The following is a 25956-nucleotide window of genomic DNA, read 5'->3' on the forward strand; positions in this document are numbered from 1 at the left end:
AATTCTAACAATCCAAGGGAGCTTCTCACTCATTCACACTCCATACTGAAAACAAAAACAATTGTGAGACCATTCAAAGATTTTAAGTTCTCTTGAGTGCTCAATTTGTCATAAAAACAACACACTTATATTAAGTAGTCACATCAAACACAGCTGATCCTTGAATAGCTTGTTTAAAATGGCATTGAAAATGTGAATGGGTTAAAGATGAATGCAGCACTAATTTCGAATGATCTTGCAGAGTACAGGTTTCCTATGCTTGTGACGGAAGTACCCCTGCTTCAATATGTCTGTCAGAAAGGGGAACAGGCATCTGAGTTGGCCAAACCATTGACAATCCAGCCTAGTTTTTAATATTATGTAATTTTCAGTCACTGTAAATCAGACAAGAAAGGATAGCAAACTCTCCCTCTAAATAACGTATGTTTACAAGTGCCTAGAGATTCAGCTCAAGATGTTTAGGGGGTGTCAGAATTGATGAGTAAATAAAAATATCACAGAACGAAATGATATAACCACAGGAAGAAAAAGTGAGAGCATCAGACGAGAGTTAGCAACAGTATTTCAAGAGGAACAGTTACAGTTGCTATCAAACATCAACATATATGAGTCAGACCTTTCTGCCAATTTGTGCTAATGAGGACAGGAATGACGACTGAATTAAAATAACAATCATTGATGCTGCTGGTCTCCCTGAGAGAATGTAAATGTCAAAGCCTTCCAGTGCATATCTGGGACCGAAGGTAGCACATGGCACAGGGAGCTGGAGTACTGGTACTGCAAGGGAGGGAAGGAATGTCATCTTCCAGAAGAGTAGGAGGAGGAGACTACCCAACAGGGGCACCTTTCTTTTCTGCATAACCTCCATCTGCTTCCAAATCAGCCTTCTCTCATACCTCACTCCTCCCAGTGAGTCAACCCAAGAACATCACCTTTCCCAAGGTCCATGTCTGTCAGAAAACCATGTTATGCAGAGTGCAGCAGAGAGCCACTGAGACCAAAGTACTAATAGAGTCACACAGCACGGAAACAGACCCTTCGGTCCACCCAGTTCATGCCGAGTATAATCCCAAACTAAACTAGTCTCACCTGTCTGCTTGTGGTCCATATTCATCCAAATCTTTCCTATTCATATATCCATCCAAATGTCTTTGATTCATTGTAATTATACCTGCATCCATCATTTCCTCAGGAAGTTCATTCCAGACACAAACCACCCTCTGTGTAAAACATGTGCCTCTTATGTCTTCTTTTGATCTCTCTCCTCTCACCTTTAAAATGTTCCCCCAATCTTGAAATTGCCCATCTTAGGGAAAAAGACAACTACCAACATCTCTATCTATACCTCTCAATATTGTAAGAGAACATTGCAGGGCACCACCATACTGTGCAAGTCACTGGACCTATTGCCGTCTAAGTACAAAATGCCTTGTCAGTTGTGATCTTAATATCATCTCCAGTCAAGAAGTATTCAGTCATCAGCATGATGCACCAATGTGCACTGAGCTGAGATGCCACAAATGTCCAATAAAGAGACAGGTCATCATGACCAGCTTTCCATTGAGTTTCACACTCCTTCAATACTTGTTTTCAGTCATGATCAAGTCTCTTTGCCTCTGCCTGTAGATCTTCTGCTCCGTGTTCTGTCTCCCCCTATCCTTTGTATCCCTCGTCTCTCTGGATCCTGATTCCCTCCTGACATTCTGCTCTTTTTTGTGCAGGCTATGCTTGCCTCAGTAGCCCCAATTCAATGGCCTCAATTTCAGAGTGGGCAATACCTTTTTCTAGCTGCACCCCTCCTGATGCCCAGGTAGAATCCATTGTCCTGATGTCCATGAAAGGGCAGGCAGCGCCAAAGGTTTGATAACCTAAACAAGCAAAGTTCGTAATGCTGGATCCTCCCCGAGTTGCAATGGCTGCTGCAACTTTAACTTCAAAGGTAAAAGCCTGTGAAACGGGAAGCATGTTTCTTTACCTTTTCTGAATCCTTCCCAACTTCATAACTTTGTCCCACAACATAGTCCTCATCTCCCTTTAGCTGGTTTGATTCTCCACCTCCACCCTGCTCTCTCCCTCAGGAAATGGCCTTTGACTGGACCTATTCTGAGATCCACACTCTCCCCACCCTCTGGAATATCAAAGAGGATGGAATCCGAGGCAGGACTTCTAGCTGTGTGATGTGTGGCCATTTACTTTTATTGGCCAACCCACCTGTGTTCCAGCCTGATAAGGGCCAGGTAAATCTGGACCTTGTTGTACTTGGGGTTATGCAATGAACTCAATGTCTGTAGCTACCAGACAATCTTCTTCCTCTTGTGTTTCCTCATCAATGTTCCGCACAAGCTCTGTCTCAAGTATTAAGATCTTTCTGATTTTCAGGGGACATGGACCTAGTAGAGGGGAGCATTATGGGAGATATTTAATCATTTGGAATGTGTCTGCACAGACACAGTCGAGTAAGTAAATCAGTGTAACTGCTTTGCTGCAGGATATTGTTGATTCATACACCACTGGGCTGTAGGTGCAACCTCAGCTGGACAAGAAAGGGAAGGAGCTCTTTCAGGTTCACTAGATGTGTATCCTTACCAGTCACTGATGGACCCAGCAGTTGTCACCACTAATTTAAGTGAGATGAGGGGACCGAGTATAACACATCCAAGTTTGCTGACAATACAAAGTTTGGTAGAAACATCAGCAGTGAGAAGGATGCAAAGAAGCTGCAAAGGGATATAGCCAGATTGAGTGAATGGTTAAAAGAAAGCAAGCTAGAAATGTAAAAATAGATAGCAAGAGTTTCTATAGTTTCTCAATGTATAGAGTACCAACATTTACTTTGCTTACTGTTTTCTTTTTGGATACCAATAGAATCCTTTGCTATCTGTTTTCACATTTCTAGGGAATGGGTAACTTGTTGTCAAGCATAGATATTAATGGATATGGGCCAAAGGCAGGTAATATAGAATTAAGCTACAGATCAGCTATGAGATCTTTGAATGGTAGAACAAGATTGAAAGGCTGAATAGCTTCCTCCAGTTCCTTTGTTCTTATGGCCTAGCTGTATTGCCACTGGACTCATATTACAGAGACCCAGGTTATGCTATGGGCACTTGAGTTTGAATCCTGCTGTCGCAAATGATGGAATTTAAACTGAATAAAAATCTAGAAATAAGGGTTCACTGATGCCCATGAAGCCATTAATGATTGTCTGAAAGACCTATCTGGTTCACTAATGTCCTTTACAGAACATATTACATTTGTACTCATTCTGGCCTACATGTGACCCACAGCAATATGGTTGACTCCTGACAGTCATCTTGGCAATTAGGATTGAGCAATAAATGCTGGTCTGGTAAGCAAAACACACATCCTGTGAATAAAGAAGAACATTAACTGAGAACTTGAAGTCACAATCCTAGAATAGGTGATCAGCCATTTATCGCTGAGACTTTCTTGACTGAAAGGATTGGGAATTTGCAATTCTCTGTTCCAGGGAGCTAGGATTTCCAGTCATTGAATATATTCAAATTAGCTTGTAAAAGTTTAGGTAGTGAGAGAATTAGAGAGTTGGGAACGGTAGGGCAAGCTGGAGTTAAGTAGAAAATCAGCCATGTTATTGTTGAATGTCAGAGCAGGTTCAAGGGTTTGAATAACCTAGTCCACCTCCTATGTCATAAGCATTTAGGTATCTGGATACTAATAGACAGTTAAGAATAGAACCAGGTGGGTGCAGTTCCACCTTGCAAGACACCTTTGTAAATAGACTGGCTTTCTGTAAAATGAAATTTATCTTTCTTTCGAAGTATGTAGACAGGAGGACTGTCAAAACCTGCCTCTGCATTTGATGACATAAACTGTAACACTAAAGCCTTCAACTCATGATTTCGGAAACAGTTCCAATTATAGCCTTTCTGTTAAGCATTTGTCTCAGGTCTGTCCTTGTTACCAACTCACAAAGGAAGGAAAATCTCAGTCCAACACATTCCCCCCTAGAAGTGGAAATCATATGTTACACATAACTTCTTTCTTCATTGTTGCTTGAGAAAAGAAATTATTTAAAATTCTTTACTTTTTATGATGAAGTAGGCAGGAGATTTGCTTACTTGTCTCCATTCAATCTAAAGGACATTGTAAATTCACCAGTTTAGACCATAAAATGCAACCACACATTGCTACTAAAGTGTGTGGCACAAGATTAGTCTAATCACTCAAGTCCATCATTATGTATTTGCAAGGAGTATTTGGACAACTAAATGAGTTATAGTAGATAAATGTCAAATACTTAATAGGCTGTGGCCAATTATCTTTGCCAAGAATTTATGTGATGCCAAATAATTGTTTAATAAAGGCTGCTGTGGACTTTATTTTATTCCATCATGTGCTTCTTAGTCAAAGCCTTTTTAGATATTAGGTGTGTATGTTAACATATTCATTTTGGATTAGCTTTGAACTGCCATTGAGAAGCACTTGAATATTTCAATATGTTTGCCTGAAAGAAAATGACCTAAAGATTGCCAAGATGGATTTGTTATTCTTCTGTTCAGTATCACTTCAAATATAAACTTCTGCTTTCTAAAAAAAACATTTAGTTTTAAAGTCAAGCATTTATACTGTTCCTTGCATCACCTCAGGATATACTGAAACACTCTACAGTTGATGAAACAGTTTATACTGAAGTGTAGTCCATGTTTGTAGAGAAACACAGCTGTCAATTTGTGTAGAGTAGGGCCCCAGAAACAGTAATACGATGATGGCAAGAGAATCTATTTTATTGATGACATTTGAAGGATAAATATTGGTCAGAAAATTGGGTGGGAACCCCTGCTCCTTGTGGAATAATGCTATGGGATACTGTGCCCAGCTGAAAAGGAAAACAAGATTTCAGTTGAACATTGGATTTGAAATATGTCACATTCCCAATCCCCTCGTGACTCACCCCCTCTATCACCGAAGAAATAGTGGGTGACCTTGTACCAGATTGCAAAGGATGGGGTGCAAAAGGGCACAAGCCTCCTATCATTGCCTTCCAAATTCATTTCGGCACATGTCCATTCTCTCTAAGATTGGGAAATCTTTGCAGTTAAACAATGACTTGGAACAGAAGTACAGTAGTTGAAACAAATCTCTAAGACAGCATGAAACATACTTTTCACACAGTGAATAATCTGAACTGAATGTTGAACATATACTTCTGATTACTTTTTCTGAGTGCAAAGAAGTTGTTCATTTAGTGTGATCTCATAGTCCCTGCTCACATCATTCCTCCTTTTGACTAAAGCACCAGAAGATAAATTTTCTTCTCAGCTGGCCTGGCAGCATCAGTGGAGGGAAAGTAGAGTTGATATTTCCAGTCCAGAGACCCTTTAGAACAGTCACTAGACCTGAAACGGTCACTCTGCTTTCTCAGCACAGATGCTACCAGACCTGGTAAGTTTTTAAAGCAATTTCTGTTTCTGCTTTTGATTTTCAGCATCCGCAGTCCTTTCGGTTTTAAATGTATTTTCTTCTGTTCATTAACAGAGAAAATGTCAGGATGAGCTGGAAAGAAATTTAGCATGTGAAGATCCACACTTGCCCTCTTGGGATTGAGGACATCATAACCATGGCAGTGTTATCACTCACTGACATTTTAATGTTTGTTTCAAGTGATAATAAAAATGAGTAGTTCTCCCATGACACTGCGCAGACAATCAAAATCAAATGTAGTCTTCAGGTGAAACAGTGTAATTGGACCAGGATGTGAAGATATACACGAACTGTCAATGTAAACTTGTTATGTTGGAATTACACTTTCTTGCCCATAATAGCACTGATAAAGAAAAGGTATAGTTATAGCATGACATATTTTACAAGAGTAAGTGTCATAGATATGGCGATAAGAATTGATGATGACAAATGCATCTGCTATGTATTTAATATATAATAGATAAATATTTGCATTTATAAGGCATTATATCATAATATTGGAATACATGAAAAAGCTTCAAGATGTATTGAGTCTGTTATATGGCATGGTTTGTGGACTGCTTTAAGTATAGTACATGGTTGCATGATTTAATTCATGTGTGTATGGTGATTAAAAGTCTTGATAGTACTACCTTCTCAAGTAGGGAAGTCTAGACACAGGTAAGATGAAACTAAAATTAAAACTAGGTCGTACAGATATGACCACAAGAATCACTTCTTCATGATAAAGTGATGAAAATCTGGAATTCTCTCCTACAAAGAAGTGAGTTCAGTTGAAAATTTAAGAGCTGTTATGCAACCAACCTGGGGAGATGGAGTTCACATTTACATTAGGCATTATCTAAGTGAGTGACAGAACAAATTCAAGGATTGAAAGGCTAATTCTTTTTCCTACATTCCCAAGCACGACCACAGGTATCAGTAAAATGCAGAAGTGGTTGATCAGTGCTGCTGGTGGTGTTGGTCGAAGGAGGAATTTTACCAGGATACTATGCTGAACAGTATTCTCTTCCTGAATAATGCATTGTATCTTTAACATGCACTGGAACAGGAAGATAGGACAATGGCTCAAGCATTTTTATGACAGGTGGCACCTGCAACCATGTGGTATTCTCTGTGTACCACAGCACTGAGCACAGGGCTAGAGAGTTTGAGAAGCTGGGGCCACTTACCCTGGATTGTCAGAGGCTGAGGGGTGACCTTACAGAGATTTATAAAATCATGAGGAGCATGGAGATGGTGAATAGCCAAAGTCTTTTTCCCAGTGTAGGGGAGTCCAAAACTAGAGGGCATGGATTTAAGGCGAGAGGGGAAAGATACAAAAAGGACCTGAGAGGCAACTTCTTCCCACAGAGGGTGGTGTGTGTATGGAATGAGCTGCCAGATGAAGTAGTGGAGGCTGGTGCAGTAACAATATTTAAAAGGCATCTGGATGGGTAGCATGAATAGGAAGGGTTTAGAGAGATATGGGGCAAATTCTAGGATATGGGATTGATTAATTTAGGATATTTAGGATATTGGCATGGACGAGTTGGACCGAAGGACCTGTTTCTATGCTGTACATCTGTATGAATTAGCCGAGCCTATCCTGACCTAGAACTTCAACCCACAGTTGACACAGAGGCAAAAATAATGCCAACTGAGCCAGGTTGATTCTTGTGATTAAGTCATGCGTTGTTTTCACACTAGTTGGTAAAAGCATGTGAAACAGTTGGAAAGACCTCCCTCTGTGCCATATCATTCTCAAACTTTTATTGTCAACATAGAACAAGAAGGATTATTTCTATGCAGTTTTGACCATGTCTTAACCAACACACTAAAAAGAAAAGGCAAGATTTTGCATTTAAATCGAACCTTTCACAAACGCAGATATCTCAAAGCAATTTACAGCTAAAGAAGGAATTCATCAAAGAAGTATAAAAATGAAAGGAACATGGCAGCCAGTTGCACAAAGCAAGCCTTCACAAATAGCAATGAGATCATTTCCCAATTACTCTTTTTGTAGGTCAAACGTCACATGGCACCAGCTTATAGTCCAACAGGTCTATTTGAAATCACAGCTATCAGAGTGCTGCCTCTTCATCAGTTGAAGTGACTTCATGGGACAAGGGAGCAGCGCTCCAAAAGCTTGTGATTTCAAATAAACCTGTGAGGCTATCACCTGGTGCCATATGACTTTTGACCTTGTCCACCCCAGTGCATTTCTCACACCTCCACATCATACTGTTAGGTGACAGTTAAGTTATAAATGTTGGCCAAGACATTGGAGGAACTCTATTGCTACACTTTGAAATATCTGAAAGGACGATCAGGGCCTTGGTTGAAGAAATACATCATACTGCACTGAGAGTGTTGGCGTAAATTTTATGAAAAGGCTTTTCAGTGGAGTTTGAATGTACAACATTGTGAGTCTGAGACAGAAAGATTGCCACTCACCTGTGGGATTTACTGTGAGATTGTTTTTGGACTTACAGGGGGACAGGTTTCTACTTTGAAAGCACATTAAAAACAAGTTTTTTATGTTGCATTTAACATTACTGTCTATATACTGGCAACCAAGTTGCTTTAACTGTGATAGTATTTAATATGGTAATGTGTAGGCAAAACGTTTTTGGTGATGCCTAGTCATATATGGCATTTATCTTTTTTGGAGCTTGCTCTGTGGGAGCTGTTGCATTCCAAAAGGGACTGCGCCTCAAAAGGAATCATTGCTTGTAAAATCCTTTGAAATTTTTATAACTGAAAGATTTTCCCTCGACTAAAGTGTAAAACTCAGAGGCAAAGTCTGGCTTTCATCAATGCTGCCAAACATTAGAGATAAAACAGGTTTGCACAACTACAAATACAAGCAAATAGTAGAGAGGAAAAAAATACTAGAATGCAGCTCTTTTTTACAGAAGGAGAATACTGAAAGGTGACCCAGTAAAGGTTTTCAATATTGTGAAAGAGTTCAATGTGACAGGCATGGAGAAGATGTTTTCACTATCAGGCGAGATCAGATCTAGGGGCCATAGTGTAAGATTGTCATTAATAAATCCAAAGGGAACTTCTTTATGCAGAGAGTGTTTAGAACTGGAACTTGCTGCAGTTATATGTGATAGTTGAAGTGAATAGCATAGATGCATTTAAAGAGAAGCTGGAAAAGCATATGCAGGGGAAAGGAATGTAAAGAATACATTCATGGGATCAGATAAAATGAGGAGAGTGGAAGCTCTTGAAGTGTATAAACACTGACATGGAACTGTTGGACTAAATGATCTGTTTGAGTCATGCAAGCATTTTGTAATTTAAAAATTACAAGGGTAGGTTCATATTTGGGCAATTCTGTTTGTAACTGAGCAGCCTAATTTACCACAGACAAATATTATCATTTATGTTTATGTGCCACCTAAGGTCTTTAAGTGCTTGGATGTGGAAGATTTTCATCTTTGAATTCAGTGACAGCAGCACTGCTTGCTATTAAATCAGATATGGCATGAGGCAGTGTCAGGGCTTATCTCAGATGAGTCTGACAAATCTGTTTATGAGCCACAGATTCAGGAGAGCAATGCCTGCACGTTTGTGTTCTGTTCTATTCTCCCAAATGGCTGAATGAACCCTCTGACCTGTCTTAATATTTTCACCCAAAACACTATTAATGCATACAATTCCTAATTAATGATTTACCCTGTGGCACCATGTGGAAACTGTCTAAATTTTCTTAAAGCAAGAGTCTTGCTTCCAAATTATTGATATTTAAATCAATGCAAAATGATAATTCTAATAACTTGCATACTTATCCTTTACTCATTTTCTCTTTCACTCTAAACATTACACATATTCCACCCTCTTTAACATAAATAAAGTGAATACGAGCTCATGTAATGTAATATTGGCTCATTTCTAATGTGGTGTGAATGATGTACAACAGTGCGAATGGTGTAGTAGAAGCATAGAAAATAGGAACAAGCCTATCAAGCCAATCTACACCCACAATGATAATGGCTGATCCTTATCTCAATGCAATACTCCTGTTCTGTCCTCATACTGCTTAGCCTCTATAAATCTATTTTTTCCTTAAATATATTCAGTGACTTGGCTTCCAGAGCTTTTATTGGTAGAGATTCTCACAGGTTCACCCATCTAATTGAGGAAATTTCTCCTTGCCTCAGTCTGAAATGGTCTGTTCTAATGGTATATACTGTAACCCCTTGTTCTGGAACCTCTGGCCAAGGGAAGCATCAACTCTGCATCAGATTTGTCCAGCCTTGCCAGAATTTTATAGGTTTCAGTTGGATCCCTTCTCATTTTCTAAACTCCAGTGAATACAGGCCTAGGAGGAGAAAGTGAGGTCTGCAGATGCTGGAGATCAGAGCTGAAAATGTGTTGCTGGAAAAGCGCAGCAGATCAGGCAGCATCCAAGGAACTGAATACAGGCCTAAGTCAACACAATCTCTCCTCATTGGGTAAACTTGCTGTCCTAGAACTTGTTCTCGTGAATTCTTCACTATGCTCCTTGGATGGCAAGTATACCTTTTCTGTGCTAACGAGATCAGAACTTCACACAATACTCAAAGTGTTAGTGGTTTGCTCACTGTGCTGGTGGGTTTGTTCTCAGACACTTTGTCACCATGTTAGGTAACATCATCAATGAGCTTCCGATGAGACATAGATGTTGTGTCCCACTTGCAATTTGTGTGTCTTGGTTTGTTATAGTGGGTGATATCATTTACTGTCATTGAGTCATAGAGTACTACAGCACGAAGACAGGCCCTTTGGCCCAAACTGGTCCATGCTGACCAAAATGTCCATCCACGCTAACCCCATTTCCCTGCACTTGTCCTGTATCCTTCTAAACCTTTCCTATCCTTGTATTTGTCCAAGTGTCTTTTAAATGTTGCTAACCTTAACAACGCCCGCTAGCGGCTCATTCCATATGCATGCCACCTTCTGTGTAAAAATGTTGCCCCTCAGGTTCCCTTTTATTCTTTCTCTTTTAACTGTAAACTGATACTTTCCAGACCTCAATTCCCCAACTCTGGTCAAAAGACAAAGTACATTCACCCTATCCATGCCTCTCACGATGTATACACCTCCATAAGATTCCCCCCATCAGTCTCCTATGCTCTAAAGAAAAAAACCTAACCTCTCCCTATAACTAAGACCATTGACTCCTGGCAATGTCCTTGTAAATTTCGGTTCCTAATGGTGTGCCACAAGGATCTATTTTGGGACCACTGCTGTTTGTCATTTTTATAAATGACTTAGATGCAGGCATAGGTGGCTGGAGTAGTAAATTTGCAGATGACACTAAAGTTGGTGGAGTAGTGGACAGTTTGGAAGAATGTTAGAGGTTGCAGGAGGACTTGGATAAACTGCAGAATTGGGCTAAGAGGTGGCAAATGGAGTTCAATGCAGCTAAATGTGAGGTGATTCACTTTGGAAGAATAACAGGAAGGCAGAGTACTGGGTCAATGGAAAGATTCTTGGTAGTGTAGATGTGCAGAGCGATCTTGGAGTCCATATGCATAGATCCCTGAAAGTTGCCACCCAAGTTGATAATGCTGTTAAGAAGGCATATGGTGTGTTAGGTTTCATCAGTAGAGGGATTGAGTTTTGGAGCCGCAATGTCATGCTGCAACTGTACAAAACGCTAGTGCGGCCATACTTGGAATATTGTGTACAGTTTTGGTTGCCCCGATGACAGGAAGGATGTGGAGACATTGGAAAAGATGAAGAGGAGATTTACCAGGATGTTGTCTGATCTAGAGAGAAGATCTTTTGAGGAAAAAAGAAGGCTAAGAGGGGATTTGATAGAGACATACAAGATGATCAGAGGATTAGATAGGGTGGACAGTGAGAGTCTTTTTCATAGGATGATGACGTCAGCTTGGACAAGGGGGCAGAACTACAAATTGAGGGGTGATAGATTTAAGACAGATGTCAGAGGCAGTTTCTTAACTCAGAGAGTGGTAAAGGCGTGAAATGTCCTATTTGCCAATATAGTTAACTCAGCTACATTAGGGAGATTTAAACAATCCTTGGATGAGCACATGGATGATTTTGGGATAGTGTAAGGGGACGAGCTGAGAATGGTTCACAGGTCAGCGCAACATCGAGGGCCAAAGGGCCTGTTCTGCACTGTATTGTTCTATGTTCTATGAAACTCCTACCTTGATTTAACTTTACAAAATGCAAGACCTCACACTTATCTGCATTAAAGTCCATTTGCCATTCCTCGACCCACTTCCCAGCTTATCAATGTCCTGCTGCAATTTCTAATAACCTTCCTTACTGTCCAAGATACCACCTATTTTAGTGTCATCTGTAAACTTACTAATCATGCGGCATACTAGTGGGCGGCACGGTGGCACAGTGGTTAGCACTGCTGCCTCACAGCGCCTGTAGACCCGGGTTCAATTCCCGACTCAGGCGACTGACTGTGTGGAGTTTGCACGTTCTCCCCGTGTCTGCGTGGGTTTCCTCCGGGTGCTCTGGTTTCCTCCCACAGTCCAAAGATGTGCGGGTCAGGTGAATTGGCCAAGCTAAATTGCCCGTAGTGTTAGGTAAGGGGTAAATGTAGGGGTATGGGTGGGTTGCGCTTCGGCGGGTCGGTGTGGACTTGTTGGGCCGAAGGGCCTGTTTCCACACTGTAAGTCTAATCTAATCTAATGCCTAGTACATTCTCATCCAGTCATTGATATTGACAACAATAATGGCCCAGCACCAACCCTTGAAGCACTCCACTGATCACTGGCCTCCAGTCCTACAAGGATTCTTCCACTATTGCCCTCAGCTTCCAACCATCAAGCTAATTTTATATCCAATTTGCCAGGCCCCCCTGGATTCCATGCGATCTAACCTTCCAGAGCAGCCTACCATGTGGAACTTTATCAAAGGCCTGGCTGAAATCCATGTAGACTACCTCTACCGCTGTGCCTTTGTCAACCTTCCTGGCCACTTCATCAAAGAACTCTAACAAATTTGTAAGGTGTGATCTCCCACGCACAAAGCCATACTGACTACTCCTAATCAAGAAACAGAATCGGAAATGATATCACTCACCGGAGGCTCACTCATCATGTTACCTTACAGGTGAACAAACCCACCAGCTCCGTGAGCAAACCGACAGCTTGTTCCACAACCTGAGCTACAAACCTTCTCCAAAATCTCAAACTCCAAGTGTGTTCTCAATGAAGCCCTGTGTTGCTGTACTAAGACTTCATTGCCCTATACTCAAAATCTCAACGAAGACCAGCATATCATTTGCCTTCCTATTGTTTGTTGGACCTGCATGCATGTTCTATTACATTGAGCAATGTACAAGGACAGCCATGTCCCTTTGTACATCAACATCAACGTTGGCTGGTTGTAACGTAGTCTGAATAGTACAATGTGGTGTGAATGGTCCAATGCCATTCTCATGGTGTGATGCAGTGCTAATGTATATTGCACTAGAAGAAGTGATGTGGGTGGGGTTCGAGCAGGACTGAAACAAGGAATATTGCACAAACCCCATGTCGAGATGGGCATAACTGGGCCCCATAGAGGTACCCTTGGCCACACCTTTGATCTGAAGAAAGTGAGAGGAGCTAAAGCAGAAGTTGTTCAAAGTGAAGATTAGCTGAGCCAGGCAGATGAGGATAGTGGTGGATGGGGATAATTCAGGCATTTTTTCCCAAATAGAAGGGGAAGGCCTTGAGATTATCCTGATTGGGGATGGGCCTGTAAAGGGATGCACATCTCTGGTGAAGAGAAGGTGGCTGGAGCCTGCAGACTGGAAACTCTGAGAAGTAAAAAAGAGGCTTGACCAATCTAATTCCACTTCCTGCCTTCAGCTCTCTGCTCTTTCCAATGAAATAACAGACAGGGGAGCAGTCTCTGCTGTATTATCAGAGATTTGTTTCAAGAGCAGAATCTGTTTCCAGGCTGCAAAACAGAAAACGGTTCCATTTGGAGTGAACCTTCCTTTGTCCCTGTTTACTTGAAATTTCAATGTTTTCTGAGCTTCCAAACAGAAAACACTGCCTGAGCCCACCTCACTGCAGTTCGAATTTTATTTATCCTTTGCATATTTGCTGTTCATCCCCATAGCAACCTCAGGACACGTGAGCACTTCTTGAAATCTAATGATTCCATTATCAGGAAACCAATTAACTCGTCTTCGCAATGCTCCCAAGCCCCTTTATCTTAAAGGAACATCGCACAAAAGAAAATACAACCATTTCCAACATATTGGTCATCACGAAACAAATAGGTTTTCTAATATTGGTACCACTTGCATAGCAAGGGTCTTTTGTGACTGTTCACCTTGAAATGTTCAGCTGCTTATTAGAAATCTCTGTAATAGGGTGTGAATAACTGAATGCATAGAGCACGTAACATGGGCTAAGTGAGGTACAAAGTGTACGTGCAAAAGGTACAACAATTTATGCAAGATTGTGAGTGATCCCCCTAGAAAGTCATGCACACTTCGCAATGTATATCGGTGGTGGTTTCCTTCTGACCCATCCAGGAATTCCTTTGAAGGAGGAGGAACAAACATTTAAGAGGAGACCATTCAGCCTGTCTTGCTATGATGGCCCAAAACAAAACCATGTAGTCTAATTCCATCTTGCACCTCTTGGTGAGTAGCACTGTACGTTTTGCTCCTTCAGGTAGTTTTCTAAATGTTTTGTGAATTTAGTCCACAAAAGGTGGTTCAGGCAGGAGTTCTAGATTACCAGTACGTAATAAATAATTACTCCCATTTCTCCTCAAATCCTTCTGCTAATTCCTTTAAAACTATCTCCCCTGGTTATTGTTCTGCAAATCTAATTCGATCCTTCCTGTCCATTCTGTCTCACCTTCTCATAATTTTTACACAGTTCAATTTGATCTCCCCTCAGCACCATCTGTTCCAAAGAAAACAAACCCAGACTATTCCATCATTCCTCATAGCTAAAACTCTCCATTATGAGAATGTCCTTATAAACTTCTATACCCTTCCTTTTGTGATCGAATTCTACCTCATGTACTGCACCAGTACTGCATGCAGTTCTTTAATTAGGGTCTAACTAGTATCTTATGCAGTTTTAGTATAAGGCCTCAATGCTCATAAAGCCTAACCCAAAACCTCAGCCAATTCAGACTACATATTTGCTTCATCTCCTCATTTACCTCTCACGCCTCTATAATGGAACTGCACACACATATTTAAAGGTCCCTGTGTTCCTCTCCAGTTTTAAAAAACCTGCCAATTATTATGAATTACCAAAGTTTTCTTCTTGTTCGTAACTGCAATATTTCTCACTTCTCTTGATTGAATTTCATTTGCAACTTTTCTAACACCTGGCCAGTCCATTAATATCTTCAAGAAGTCAACAGATTTCTTCCTCATTATCAATCACATGGCAAGATTTGGCCTATCTGCAAATGTCTCGATCATGCTTCCTGCATTTGAGTCGAAATAATTATGACATTCTACATTAACAAGGGATACAGTGCTGAATCTTTAGACCGCAATGAATAATGCCTTTTAGTCACAAAAACACTTCCTGGTCATAACCTTTTAGTTTCCTGCCATTAAGCCAATTTTTAATTCTGCTATTTCACTTTGGATCGGATGAGTTCTTCATTTTCTGATCAGTCTGCAATATTACATATTGTCAGTAGCAATGTTAAAATCCATGTAGACCACATCAAACATACTACCCTCAACAAGCCTCCTTGTTACCTCCGTGTTAGAATGTAATCAAGTTTGTCAGATGCGACCACTTCTTCACTAAACTGTTCTGAGTGCCCTTGATTTTACTATGCATCTCTAAGTAACAGTCTAAATTTCAGAAACTTCCCAAAAACTTACCTACCACAGAGGGTAGGATGACTGGCCAATCAACCTTTGCTTCCACTTATTGTACAATGTCAGTTGTCCTCCAGTCTTGTGGTACCATACCCGAGGTCAGAGAGGAACGGAAAATGAAGGGCATAGCATTTAACAAGTTGGGATCAATTTCATCTGGTTGGCAATTTCCTCAGTAATACTTCCTTCTCTCATCATGTTAATCCATCCAATGAGTGAGGTTTCATCATAGAATCCCTACAGTGTGAAGTCATTCGGCCCACCAAGTCCATAGCAGCTCTCCAAAGAGCATCCTACCAGCGCCACCCCCATAACCCTATCCCTGTAACCCTGCATTTCCCATGCATTATGGGAAATCCCTGCATTTCCCATGGATTATCCACCTAGCATGCATGTCCCTGCACACTATGGACAATTTAGCATAGCCAAGTCACCAAACCTGTACATTATTGGACTGTGGGAGGAAATCAGAGCATCCAGAGGAAACCCATGCAGACGTGAGCAGAATGGGCAAACTGCACACAGACAGTCATCCACAGCTGGAATCGAACCAGGGTCCCTAGTGTTGTGGGGCAGCAGTACTAGCCACTGAGCCATTGTGCCACCCATGCAGTTAAAAAAAATTTCACCCAAAGGTTGTACAGTTTCATGAGAATCCTGCATCACCTTTTTGGGAAGACCCTATGGAATTAAGTACCAGTCTAAGTGCCACCTAAATTGCCAGTAGTAGGCATTCTCAGAACTAAGGCCATCAGGGATGGAAATTCTACCCTCGAGAGGTGCCAGCTGATCAAAGGCTTGTGGCTATACATTGCATACAGTGCCACGAATGCAGCAATGGCTGCTGCTGGAAATACATCCTGGGAGAGTCAAGGATTCCCAAGGTACCTAGCTGAGTGACAGCAGATCCAGGATCAGGGAGGGAGGGGGTGTGGTGGGAAGGTGCTGTGTGGTGGTGAGACCATGGGAAGCAGCCAGGGCAGAGGAGTGACTCTCAGTGATTCCTGCTTCATAATACCAGGCCCTTCACTGAACTGAGCGCCTTTGAGTATGGGACCACCCTCTCTTCTTCTTGCCCAATCTCTACTTAACTGGTACCAATAAGAAAACACACCACATGGTGATCACCTTGCCTTCAATTGGTTGAATACTAGTGGCATGTTGAGGTCCTTAAGCAGTCATTATTTATACATTTTAATATCAGTTGGTAAGGCATAAGGTTATTCACAAGCCCAGACTAAATGGATGCAAAGGCAGTAAGATAGTAGTGACCCCACCTAGCACCATTTTGCCTGATTAACTGCCCCCCACTCCCATTTCCAAACTCACCTTGGAAGAGGGCAGTAAATTTCATCCAATATTTAAGATCCCTTCTCCATAACCACAAAGCCCATGCTCTTGCAAAATATTTTCTAAGAACCATGCCACATATTGCATCACTACACACAAATTCACTTTTGATCTCCAGCTCTTTTATCTTGCTCTTGAAGTGTTAAAGACAGTCTTTGAAATTTCCTCAATTTTCTTTGCCAGTAATTTTTCATATCCTCTCTTAATTTTCTTAAAATCCCTTATAATTTCAGCCTTGCACATTCTCAATCCTACTAGGTTTATTCAGTATTGTACAATTGCCATCTGACAAAAGTTTTCATTCAAGGTTTGTGTAAAGATTTGTAGCTCGCGTGCCAGTTGTGGGTATGTTCACTGAGCTGGGAATTTTTTGTGTTTTGTCCCCTGTCTAGGTAATATCTTCAGTGCTTTGGAGTCTCCTCTGAAGCGCTGCTGTACTGTAGCTTCTGGAATTTATTTGGTTTCCTACCTGCTGTTTCCAGTTGCTGATTGCAGTTGTTTGTTGTCGTGGCTGGTATACTGGGTCCAGGTCAATGTGCTTGTTGATAGAGTCCATGGAGGAGTGCCATACTTCTAGGAATTCTCTGGCTGTCCTCTGTTTATCTTGTCCTGTGATTGTTGTGTTGGCCCAGTCGAATTTGTGGTCCCTATCATCTGCCTGTATGGCTACTAGGGGCGGCTGGTTGTGGCGTTTTCTAGCTCTTTGGTGTTTGTGGATGCGAAATGCCATGACCAGCTGTCCCTATTAGCCACACACATACAGATGACAGGGACCACAAATTCGATTAGGACAACACAACAATCATAGGATAAGCTAAACAGAGGACAGCCAGAGAATTTCTAGAAGCATGGCACTCATCCATGGACTCTATCAAAAAGATCATTGACCTGGACTCAATATACCAGCCATTACAACGAACAACTGAAATCAAATAAATTCCAGAAGGCACAGTACAGCAGTGCTTCACAGGAGGCTCCAAAGCACTGAAGATGTCACCTCGACACAGGACGAAACGTTTTGCAAATCAACTTCCCAGCTCAGCATACCCACAACCACGATAAGTTTTCATTTTTCTGTCTTACTCTGTTATGTACTATTGCCTATATTTTTAAATCAAGAAGAGGGTTTCTAAATTTTAGAGTCACATACTTTTCCTTTCTGGAATCAGATTTGTTCTGAACACTCTTTCTTGAATAACTGCCAAGCCCTGATCCAACAAGTAGTTGTTTCAAATCTACACTGGCCAAATCACACCTCAGTTTAGTAACATTGACCTTTCACCAACTGAAACTTTTTGATAAACAAAAAAAAGAACTGTGAATGTTGGAAATTAGAACAAAAAACAGGAACTGCTAGGAAGACTCAGCAGATCTGGCAGCTTCTGTGGAGAGAAAGCAGAGTTTAATGTTTTGGGTCCATGTACCTTTCTTCAGAACTGAATTATGATGAAGACCACTAAAATGTTCTTCCAGTCATCTCCCTTCCTCCTGCCCAGATTTATTCTTTGAAAGTGAGGTCTAATGAAGCTCCCGGTTAATGGGAAATTAAACAGACAGGCAGGCAGAAAGACTTGAATGTTGAGGAGGCAAAATATTAGCTTCCCAATGAAAGGATAAATGTTGGGAAGTAAGCTAGCAGTGGATTCAAGGCAAATTATGGTCCCCACAGCAAATAGTGAGAATCTGTCTTTATTGCCGTAGTACTCATTAAAACACATGGTCACTGGATTAAATTTTATCTTCTGTAAGTAGCAAATGAGAAATATGAGCCTTCAGATTCACAACTGATTCCAAGTAGCAGGAGGGGTAGACTTCCTGGTGAATTTGGAGTGAGTCAAAGTTGATTTTCATGTTTGGTGAAGTTGGTTGAACCAGCGGAGGGAACATTGAGCTGTTGTATTGCGTGTCAGTTGTTATCCGTGCAGGAAAATCAGTCCATTGGAGAGAAGGTAATGACTGTCCAGTAAGATGAGAGCATGGCTATTTGAGGAAGAGGCATTGAGTCATAGAATCCTACAGCTCAGAGACAGGCCCTTTGGCCCAAATTGGTCCATGCTGACCTAAATGTTCATCCACACATAGAGATGTGGAAACCTTGAAACAGGTCATGGGAGGGTGCAGGACAACCAACGGAACATTAATCTCTATCAAAGGTAATTTAAGAATGATAGATGGGCAATCAATGATAAACACAAGCATTAATGGACAATTCAACAAAGTCCAGGCACATACTTTTCTAGTGAAAGCTTTGTTGCAACTTACAAATCACAAATTTCCAAACACTGATTACCTGTTCCCCATTTAGACACCCAGTCAAGTTCTAAACAAATTCCCCTTAGTTAACGCATAAACATCACCTGTTTCCTCATTCCATTGAAGCCCAGGCATCCCTGAGGTAACAATCAAGATATTCAGTGTTGAGACTGGGAGAATTGAGGATAATCAAGGGTGCCTCAAAGGTAATAGGGAGAGGGTTAAGTTTGATAGTGACAGGGCAGTGGGCAAGTTCAGTAGTTCCAGATGGAGATAATGTGTGGAAATTCCAAGGTGGCTGAGGGAGGGTGCATGGTGTTGGCTTGCAACTCCAGAGAGTTCCAAGTGTGGTAGGACGGGAGGGGATAGTATTGGTTTAGGTTCCAAGTTTCTTTTCAGAAAAGCAGAATATTGCTGCTGGCTAGTAGCAAGTGGATGTCTCTCTAGGTGCTGTTTAAGTGTGGATCTGTGACCGCCCTGACAGGGATGACACCTTTCCAGCTGATCCCCATATACAATTGGTCCTCAACTGCTTGCCAGTTATTAATTGCTTGCCACCCTGTGCTTGCCCATGTCCAGCCATCACACTTGGAGTTAGAGGGTGCCATTCTATTCAGGTCCTATTCACTGCTGTAACATGATTCCATATGAAATACAGAACTTCCCTCTTGTTAAGCTTTCAACGCACTAAGAACATTCTCCTAATGACTTCTATATCCCCTATAACTTTTCCACTGATCTTATCAGTGGGAGTCAGACTCTAAACTAATATGGAGAACTTTGAGAGTCATTGTCTCTGAATTATTGCCTGACCATGTTCATATTTGTATGGGGGAGACATCAGAAGAATTAATGCAAAAGCTAAAAGCTGACATGGGGAAGTGGACTTCCTCTTCACTTGACCCTGCAAACAGTTTTGAGAATGGAAAGAGCTGTACCAATGGGATTGACTCCATCTGAAAGGGAATGGGACTTGTGTTCTGGTGGGAAGAGTAAATGGGGAGATGGCAAAAGGTTAAAACCAGAAAGATGGTGGGGGTTGGGGGGGAATCCAGAGGTAACATAAGCAGCTAAAATGCAGACAAAACTGGGAAGGAAAGAACTGGAAATAGAAGAGGGAAGGATATTGATGACAAAGGAAGAGTGTGGTCGAAGAGAAGGTTTATAGAATGGTTAAGCCTAAAGTAAGATGAAATCCTGTGTACAACAATGCACACAGCACTGATAATAAAACAGGAGAGCTGGAGGTAGTCCCTTACAGGAAGGAACCAGAAATTATGAGAATGCTGAGACATTGGGCTGGATATTGCATTAGACATATATTCCTGTCCCACTAATGGAAAAACCCACCCACCTGGGAACCAGCTTCCCCACAGTGGCAGTACACTAGGGGCCACTTTCATTGATTTAGAGTGGGACTTCTGTTCCCCTATCGAAGAAATCGCATCTTAGAGAGCTGCTGGTCAGTCTGATTGACAGATAGGTCTATCGTCCCAACAGCACAAAATTCGAGTAGTGACCATGTTGCTGGGACTGCATGAGAAGATGTGTTGAGGATCCTGGATTTTGGGTAAGTCCAAGGGATTTGACTGGGTCTGGCAAACCCATGTGTAGGGACTTATGGGAGGAGTGGAGCAAATGTAGGCTGAAAGGGGAAGGTATGATCAGCTGATGGGCATATGATACTCCTCTCTTCCACAACAAAGGTATTTCTTCTTCCTTCCTGACAGCAGCCCACAGAGGAAAAGCTGCTCGGATGCCCATCTTGCATTAGTCGTCACCTCTCACCCCTGTTGTAATGACAGAGGCAGAAAGATGCCTTTTAGTGGCTACTAATCCGTAAATAAATACTGATTAACATCAGATAATATGCTTGGTAGGAAGGTGACATATTACCTGTAAGTTATAAGTCTTGCTGAGGTAGAGGAACAGATCTCAGAGTATGAATGCATCAATTGCTAAACATTACACGTGAGGTTAGCATGGTAATAAAAAGGCAAAGCGAGCACTCATATTTATTGTAGAGAAATATACTTGAAAAATGCAGATGTTACTCTAAATCTGTGTTGAATCTTTGCTCAAAGAGCACTATACAAAAGAAATAAAGGAATGGAAGGGACAGAGTGAAGGTTTATAAGGATGATAACAGAAATACGTGGGTATACATTAGTGGAAAAGAATGTACAGGCTGGGTCTTTTTTCTATTGAAAAAGAAAGGCTGACTGGGGACCAAATACGGGAATAGAATAATAAAAGGTTTTGTGAGTGTGAATGCAGAGAGAATGTTTTCATCAGTGTGGAACAGCATGATTAGATGTCATCAATATAAGAGAGTCAACAAGAAATCAGAAATTCGGAAGAAAGCAATTTGTAAAGAGTGTTGAGAATGTGGGACTCACCACTAAAAGGAAGGATTAAAGTGAATAATATAGTGAATAAGTGAATAATATAGATTAATTTAATGGGAAACTAGACAAGCATTTGAGAAGGAGGAATTAGAGGGCTATAATGGGAGAGTTTGATAAGGAAGTATGAGAGCAGACTCAAGTGGAGTATAAATGCTGGCATCGCGTGGTTGTACTGAAGGGCCTATTTCTGTGTTGTGCATCCAATCTAATTCCGGGTAATCACTTTCCTCGCAGTTGTGATTGTTTCTTTAGCCAATATTGCCACTCTCCTTTCATCTCCTCCTGTATTATATCTGAGTATCTTGAACGGAATAATCTGGAATGTTGAACTGTCATTTCTGCCCTTGAAGCCACTTTTCAGTAATAGTTATGATACAATATGTCCAAAGGTTTATCTGTGTGCTGAACACATTTGCCTTACAGGCTCCTTGTATGAAATAGATATCATTAACCATCAAACAATTCTTTCGTCACCCATTTCTAATCTTTGATTATTCATTAACTAATTTTCTGGCTTCTGCTGATTTTCCTGCTGTCCTCAAGTTCCCATCATTTATTTAGTTTACCACTCTCTAAAGCTCAAAACAAACCTCCCTGTTAAGATAATTGTTAATGTGTGACCTGTCCAGCTTGTACCGATCTCAGCTTCTCCAAACTCAACTCTAATACCCGAGAAATTTAAAACCTCTCTCCTGCAAGACTTCCTCAGTAACGTATTTGATTTCTCACCCTTCCATTTTCTGTACATACTCATACTAGGAGGAATCTAAATATCTTAATGCTCTTACTTTTTAATTCTTTTTGTTTGGCAATTGGATGTGGGCATTGGTGGTTAGGCCAAATGTATTGCCCATCCCTTGTTCCCAGAGGGTTGTCCAAGGTCAACCACATTGTCGTAGGCCGAGCGTCACATGTAAGCCTGACTGGGTAAGAGTGGTTCATTTGATTCTCTAAAGGAATGTGATTGCACTCGAGATGGTGCAAAAGAGATTTACTAGGATGTTGGCTGGAAAAATTCCATTATGAAGTGATATTGGATAGACTGGAGTTGTTTTTCTTGGAGCAGAGAAGATTGAGCGGGGACATGATTGAGACGTTTGCTAGTACGATGAACATAGACAGGGTAGACAAGAAGAAATAGTCCCCCTCGGTGGAGGGATCATTGACCAAAAAGCAGAGATTTAAGGTAAGGGTCAAGAGGTTTAGAGAGGATGTTAGGATTTTTTTCACCCAGAGTATGGTGGGAATCTGAAACTCACTGCCCGTAAGGGTAGTACTGGCAGAGACTCTAATGACATTGAAGACATATTCAGATGCACTTTGCAATGCCAAGGTATACAAGGCTATGGGGTGGGGGGGAGGGGGGGGGCAAGTGTTAGGAATGGAATTAGAATAGTTAAGTGGTTGTTATTAACGAGCACAGTCTCGATGGGGTGAAGGCCTTTTTCTGTGCTGCAGACCTCTGCGACCTTTATAAAGGGTATTGTTGAACCAGATGGATTTTTTTAAACAATCAACAGTGGTTACATGATCACCATTATGCCAGCCTTTTAACAAATTCAAATTTCACCACAATGGGATTCAAAGCCCTGTCCCCAAAATATTGGTCTGGAATTCATATTGCCAGTCGTCACCTCCCTATCTCCTTAAAATCTGCCTGCAAGGCCGCTTCTCTTTTCTAACTATGTCGTTGATATAAATATGAACCATGACCTTAAGCTAATCATCATCCCCACCTCAGAATATTCTGCAGACATTCAGTGACATCCTTGGCCCTGTCATTCAAAAAGAAATATAATGTCCTGAAGTTACTTCTGTGGCCTCAGAAACACCTGCTACAACTTGAAATATTTGCTTCCTTCATGCTACCTCTTTTCTGACCTTCCTTTTACTCGTACCTTTACTCCCTGTGCTAAATATTCTGGAGTTACACCTGTGGCCTGAGAAATCCTTGAATGAACCCTTAAATATTAGGTCTCTTACCACTATTGCTTTTCCTGTCTTTCCTTTTATATCCTGTACCACATCACCTCCAGTGCAAACTTAGCTCTAGCAGTATTCCTCAAAAGGACGATCATATTCAGTAGTGTTCTGAAGTCAGTACCATTCACAGAGCAAGATGCACTCAATAATGCCTGTGCAGCCTTGCTTGACTGTATGGCAGGCATATATTCCTCTGTGCCTACACACTTCTGAATCTGCAGGGCACCTTACTCAAAATTAGATTAGATTACTTACAGTGTGGAAACAGGCCCTTCGGCCCAGCAAGTCCACACTGACCCGCCGAAGCACAACCCACCCATACCCCTACATATACCCCTTACCTAACACTACGGGTAATTTAGCATGGCCAATTCACCTGACCCGCACATCTTTGGACTGTGGGAGGAAACCGGAGCACCCGGAGGAAACCCACGCAGACATGGGGAGAACAGCACACAGCTACATGTTTGCAATGATACCAGCTGTTTCAAAGTTCAAAATACTAGAATATCAGTTCCTTTTCATGATAACCCATCCCATTCATCTGGGTGTTCAGGACATGAGAAATGGTTATCTCACCACATGAAAGAGGAATGGTTTGTCAGCTTCGACCTTCAGGCATGTATGCTAAAAGACAGCACTATTGGTGTTAAACATTGTTAAATAAAAGCAACATGAGCCTCAGATCTGTCAAGCTTGGTCAATATGGATTACATGTTTGAACGTTTCTTTTCTTAAAGTTGACCTACTTGGATTGAATTCCCTTACAACCCGGAAAGTGTGCTACACTGGAACAGTGTCCGATACTTGCTGCTTATTGTCACTTCCATATCAAAATTATTCTGATCTGCCCAGATGCACTCACCTGTGCTGTAGTCCAGTTCACCTGGTTAAAGATGTAGTGATTTTTGCTCTTTGACTCAGCAACTCAACTTGGACAAGTGGGTTATTCTGAAGAAGCAAATGTACATCAATTAGACCACATTATCACGCCATAAAGCATGGTGCACTAATTTGGATGTACATACATGTAACATATTGCACAAATCTTGCATCCTGTTGAAAATTAATATCATAGATATTGTTGTCATGCACAAGGTACAATCCAAGTCTCAAAACCACATAGAGATGTCTGTCTGAGCAAGACTACTATTCTGTCTTCAAATGTTGTAAACTGTGTGCATTAGTTGCAATGTGTGTTTACCTCTGTGTCTACAGATGTTTCCATTCAATATGAGTGCTGGGTTATGAGAGCATCATGATTTGACCCATGGAAGTGCTTGGCCATTGCATTGTGTGATGTGTGAATGGCTAACTCTGCTTAACTTCCCATATTGGTTACTGCCTTTCTCTCTGGTTGCCAACTCTTCATGATCGTCCTAGAGTTAAATATTAATCTTCGAGCCACTGTCACAAGAAACGGGGAATTTAAAATATTGCGTAATTCTCATTTTATTTTATAACTCATGAAGGAAATTATTCAAAGTATTGAAGAAAAGGGGGAAGGTCTCTTTGACCAGGAGGAGGAGTTGGTGGCAGGAGCTTATGTTTGAAACCTCTAGGAATCCTCTGAACCAGATTTGGCCACCCTACCTTGCTTGTATTCCTTTATGCAATGCTTTTTGCATGTACTTCTTCTATGACTGAATTGCTTCTTCATGTGAATGCATCCCCACAGTATGTTGTCACTTTGTATTATTTAATGCTGCAATATATCTCACCACATCCTCAACTGTAATTGTCACAATGGACATATTTTTGTTACACCTTGCGGTTTTTGTTGTAGCTATCATGCAAGTCTATCAAAACCTGGGGACATTAGTGTTTTTCCAACACACATACCTGAGGGGCTTGGCTCCAAATATCTGGCCTTTCACTGTCGTTGATCTGTCTTTTTCTTATCAATCTAAAACAGTAGAACTTTTGCTTTTCAGTCAGATGATTGCCAGTTCAAATTCCTCCCAATCAATTTGAATAAATAATCTAGGCTAACAGTTACAGTAATGGGAGCACTCCTAGACTGTTAGAAGTTCCATTATTTCAATGAGACATTGAAGCAAGGTCTCATCTGCTATTTCAGATGAAAGGAAACAACCACCGCACAGGTGAAGTCTCTCTAGTAACTTGGTCAATATTTATCCTTCAAATAATATCATTAAATTTAAAATTAGATGGTGATTATCCAATTGATGTCTGAGGGCCCATGCAGTATGCAAAAATGCTGCCAGAATCTCCTACATTACAGTGACCATACTCCTTAAAGTGCTTAATTTGTTGTAAAGAACTTCTACATATTATGAAGCCATGAAAGGCTGTGTGTAAATGCACATTTTATTTTATTTTATAAACAGCATCATTAAATATTCATCTACCCATGTAAGCAGTTTAAACATTTTCTGATAAACTTGAAGGGGTCATTAATGAAGAAACAATGAAACTGCACTCTCAGGAAGAACATATTCTAAAACTAAATTTCATCACTTGACTAGTTTGAAATTTGAAAAACAGACATTTAACCAACTTTTTGACAAAGAATAAAGATGTAGCAACTGTTTGCAAAATACTCTGCTTTTACTCTGTTTTACACAAATGCTGCCAATGTTGTACATTAAGGTTGTCAAATATGCAATTCATTTAATTGCGAAAATCGGTGAGTATAAAAATGCATATCATGTATTT

General features: G+C 41.0%; 1 protein-coding gene across 4 annotated transcripts in view; it reads left to right on the forward strand.

The window, feature by feature from the left end:
• The window catches only part of LOC132832251 (catenin delta-2-like), a 488139-nt gene that overhangs the window by 248219 nt on the left and 213964 nt on the right, over window positions 1-25956 (forward strand). The gene's annotated exons all lie outside the window — the stretch shown is intronic.

Source organism: Hemiscyllium ocellatum, chromosome 34 (genome assembly GCF_020745735.1).
Source record: "Hemiscyllium ocellatum isolate sHemOce1 chromosome 34, sHemOce1.pat.X.cur, whole genome shotgun sequence".
Taxonomy (NCBI): domain Eukaryota; kingdom Metazoa; phylum Chordata; class Chondrichthyes; order Orectolobiformes; family Hemiscylliidae; genus Hemiscyllium; species Hemiscyllium ocellatum.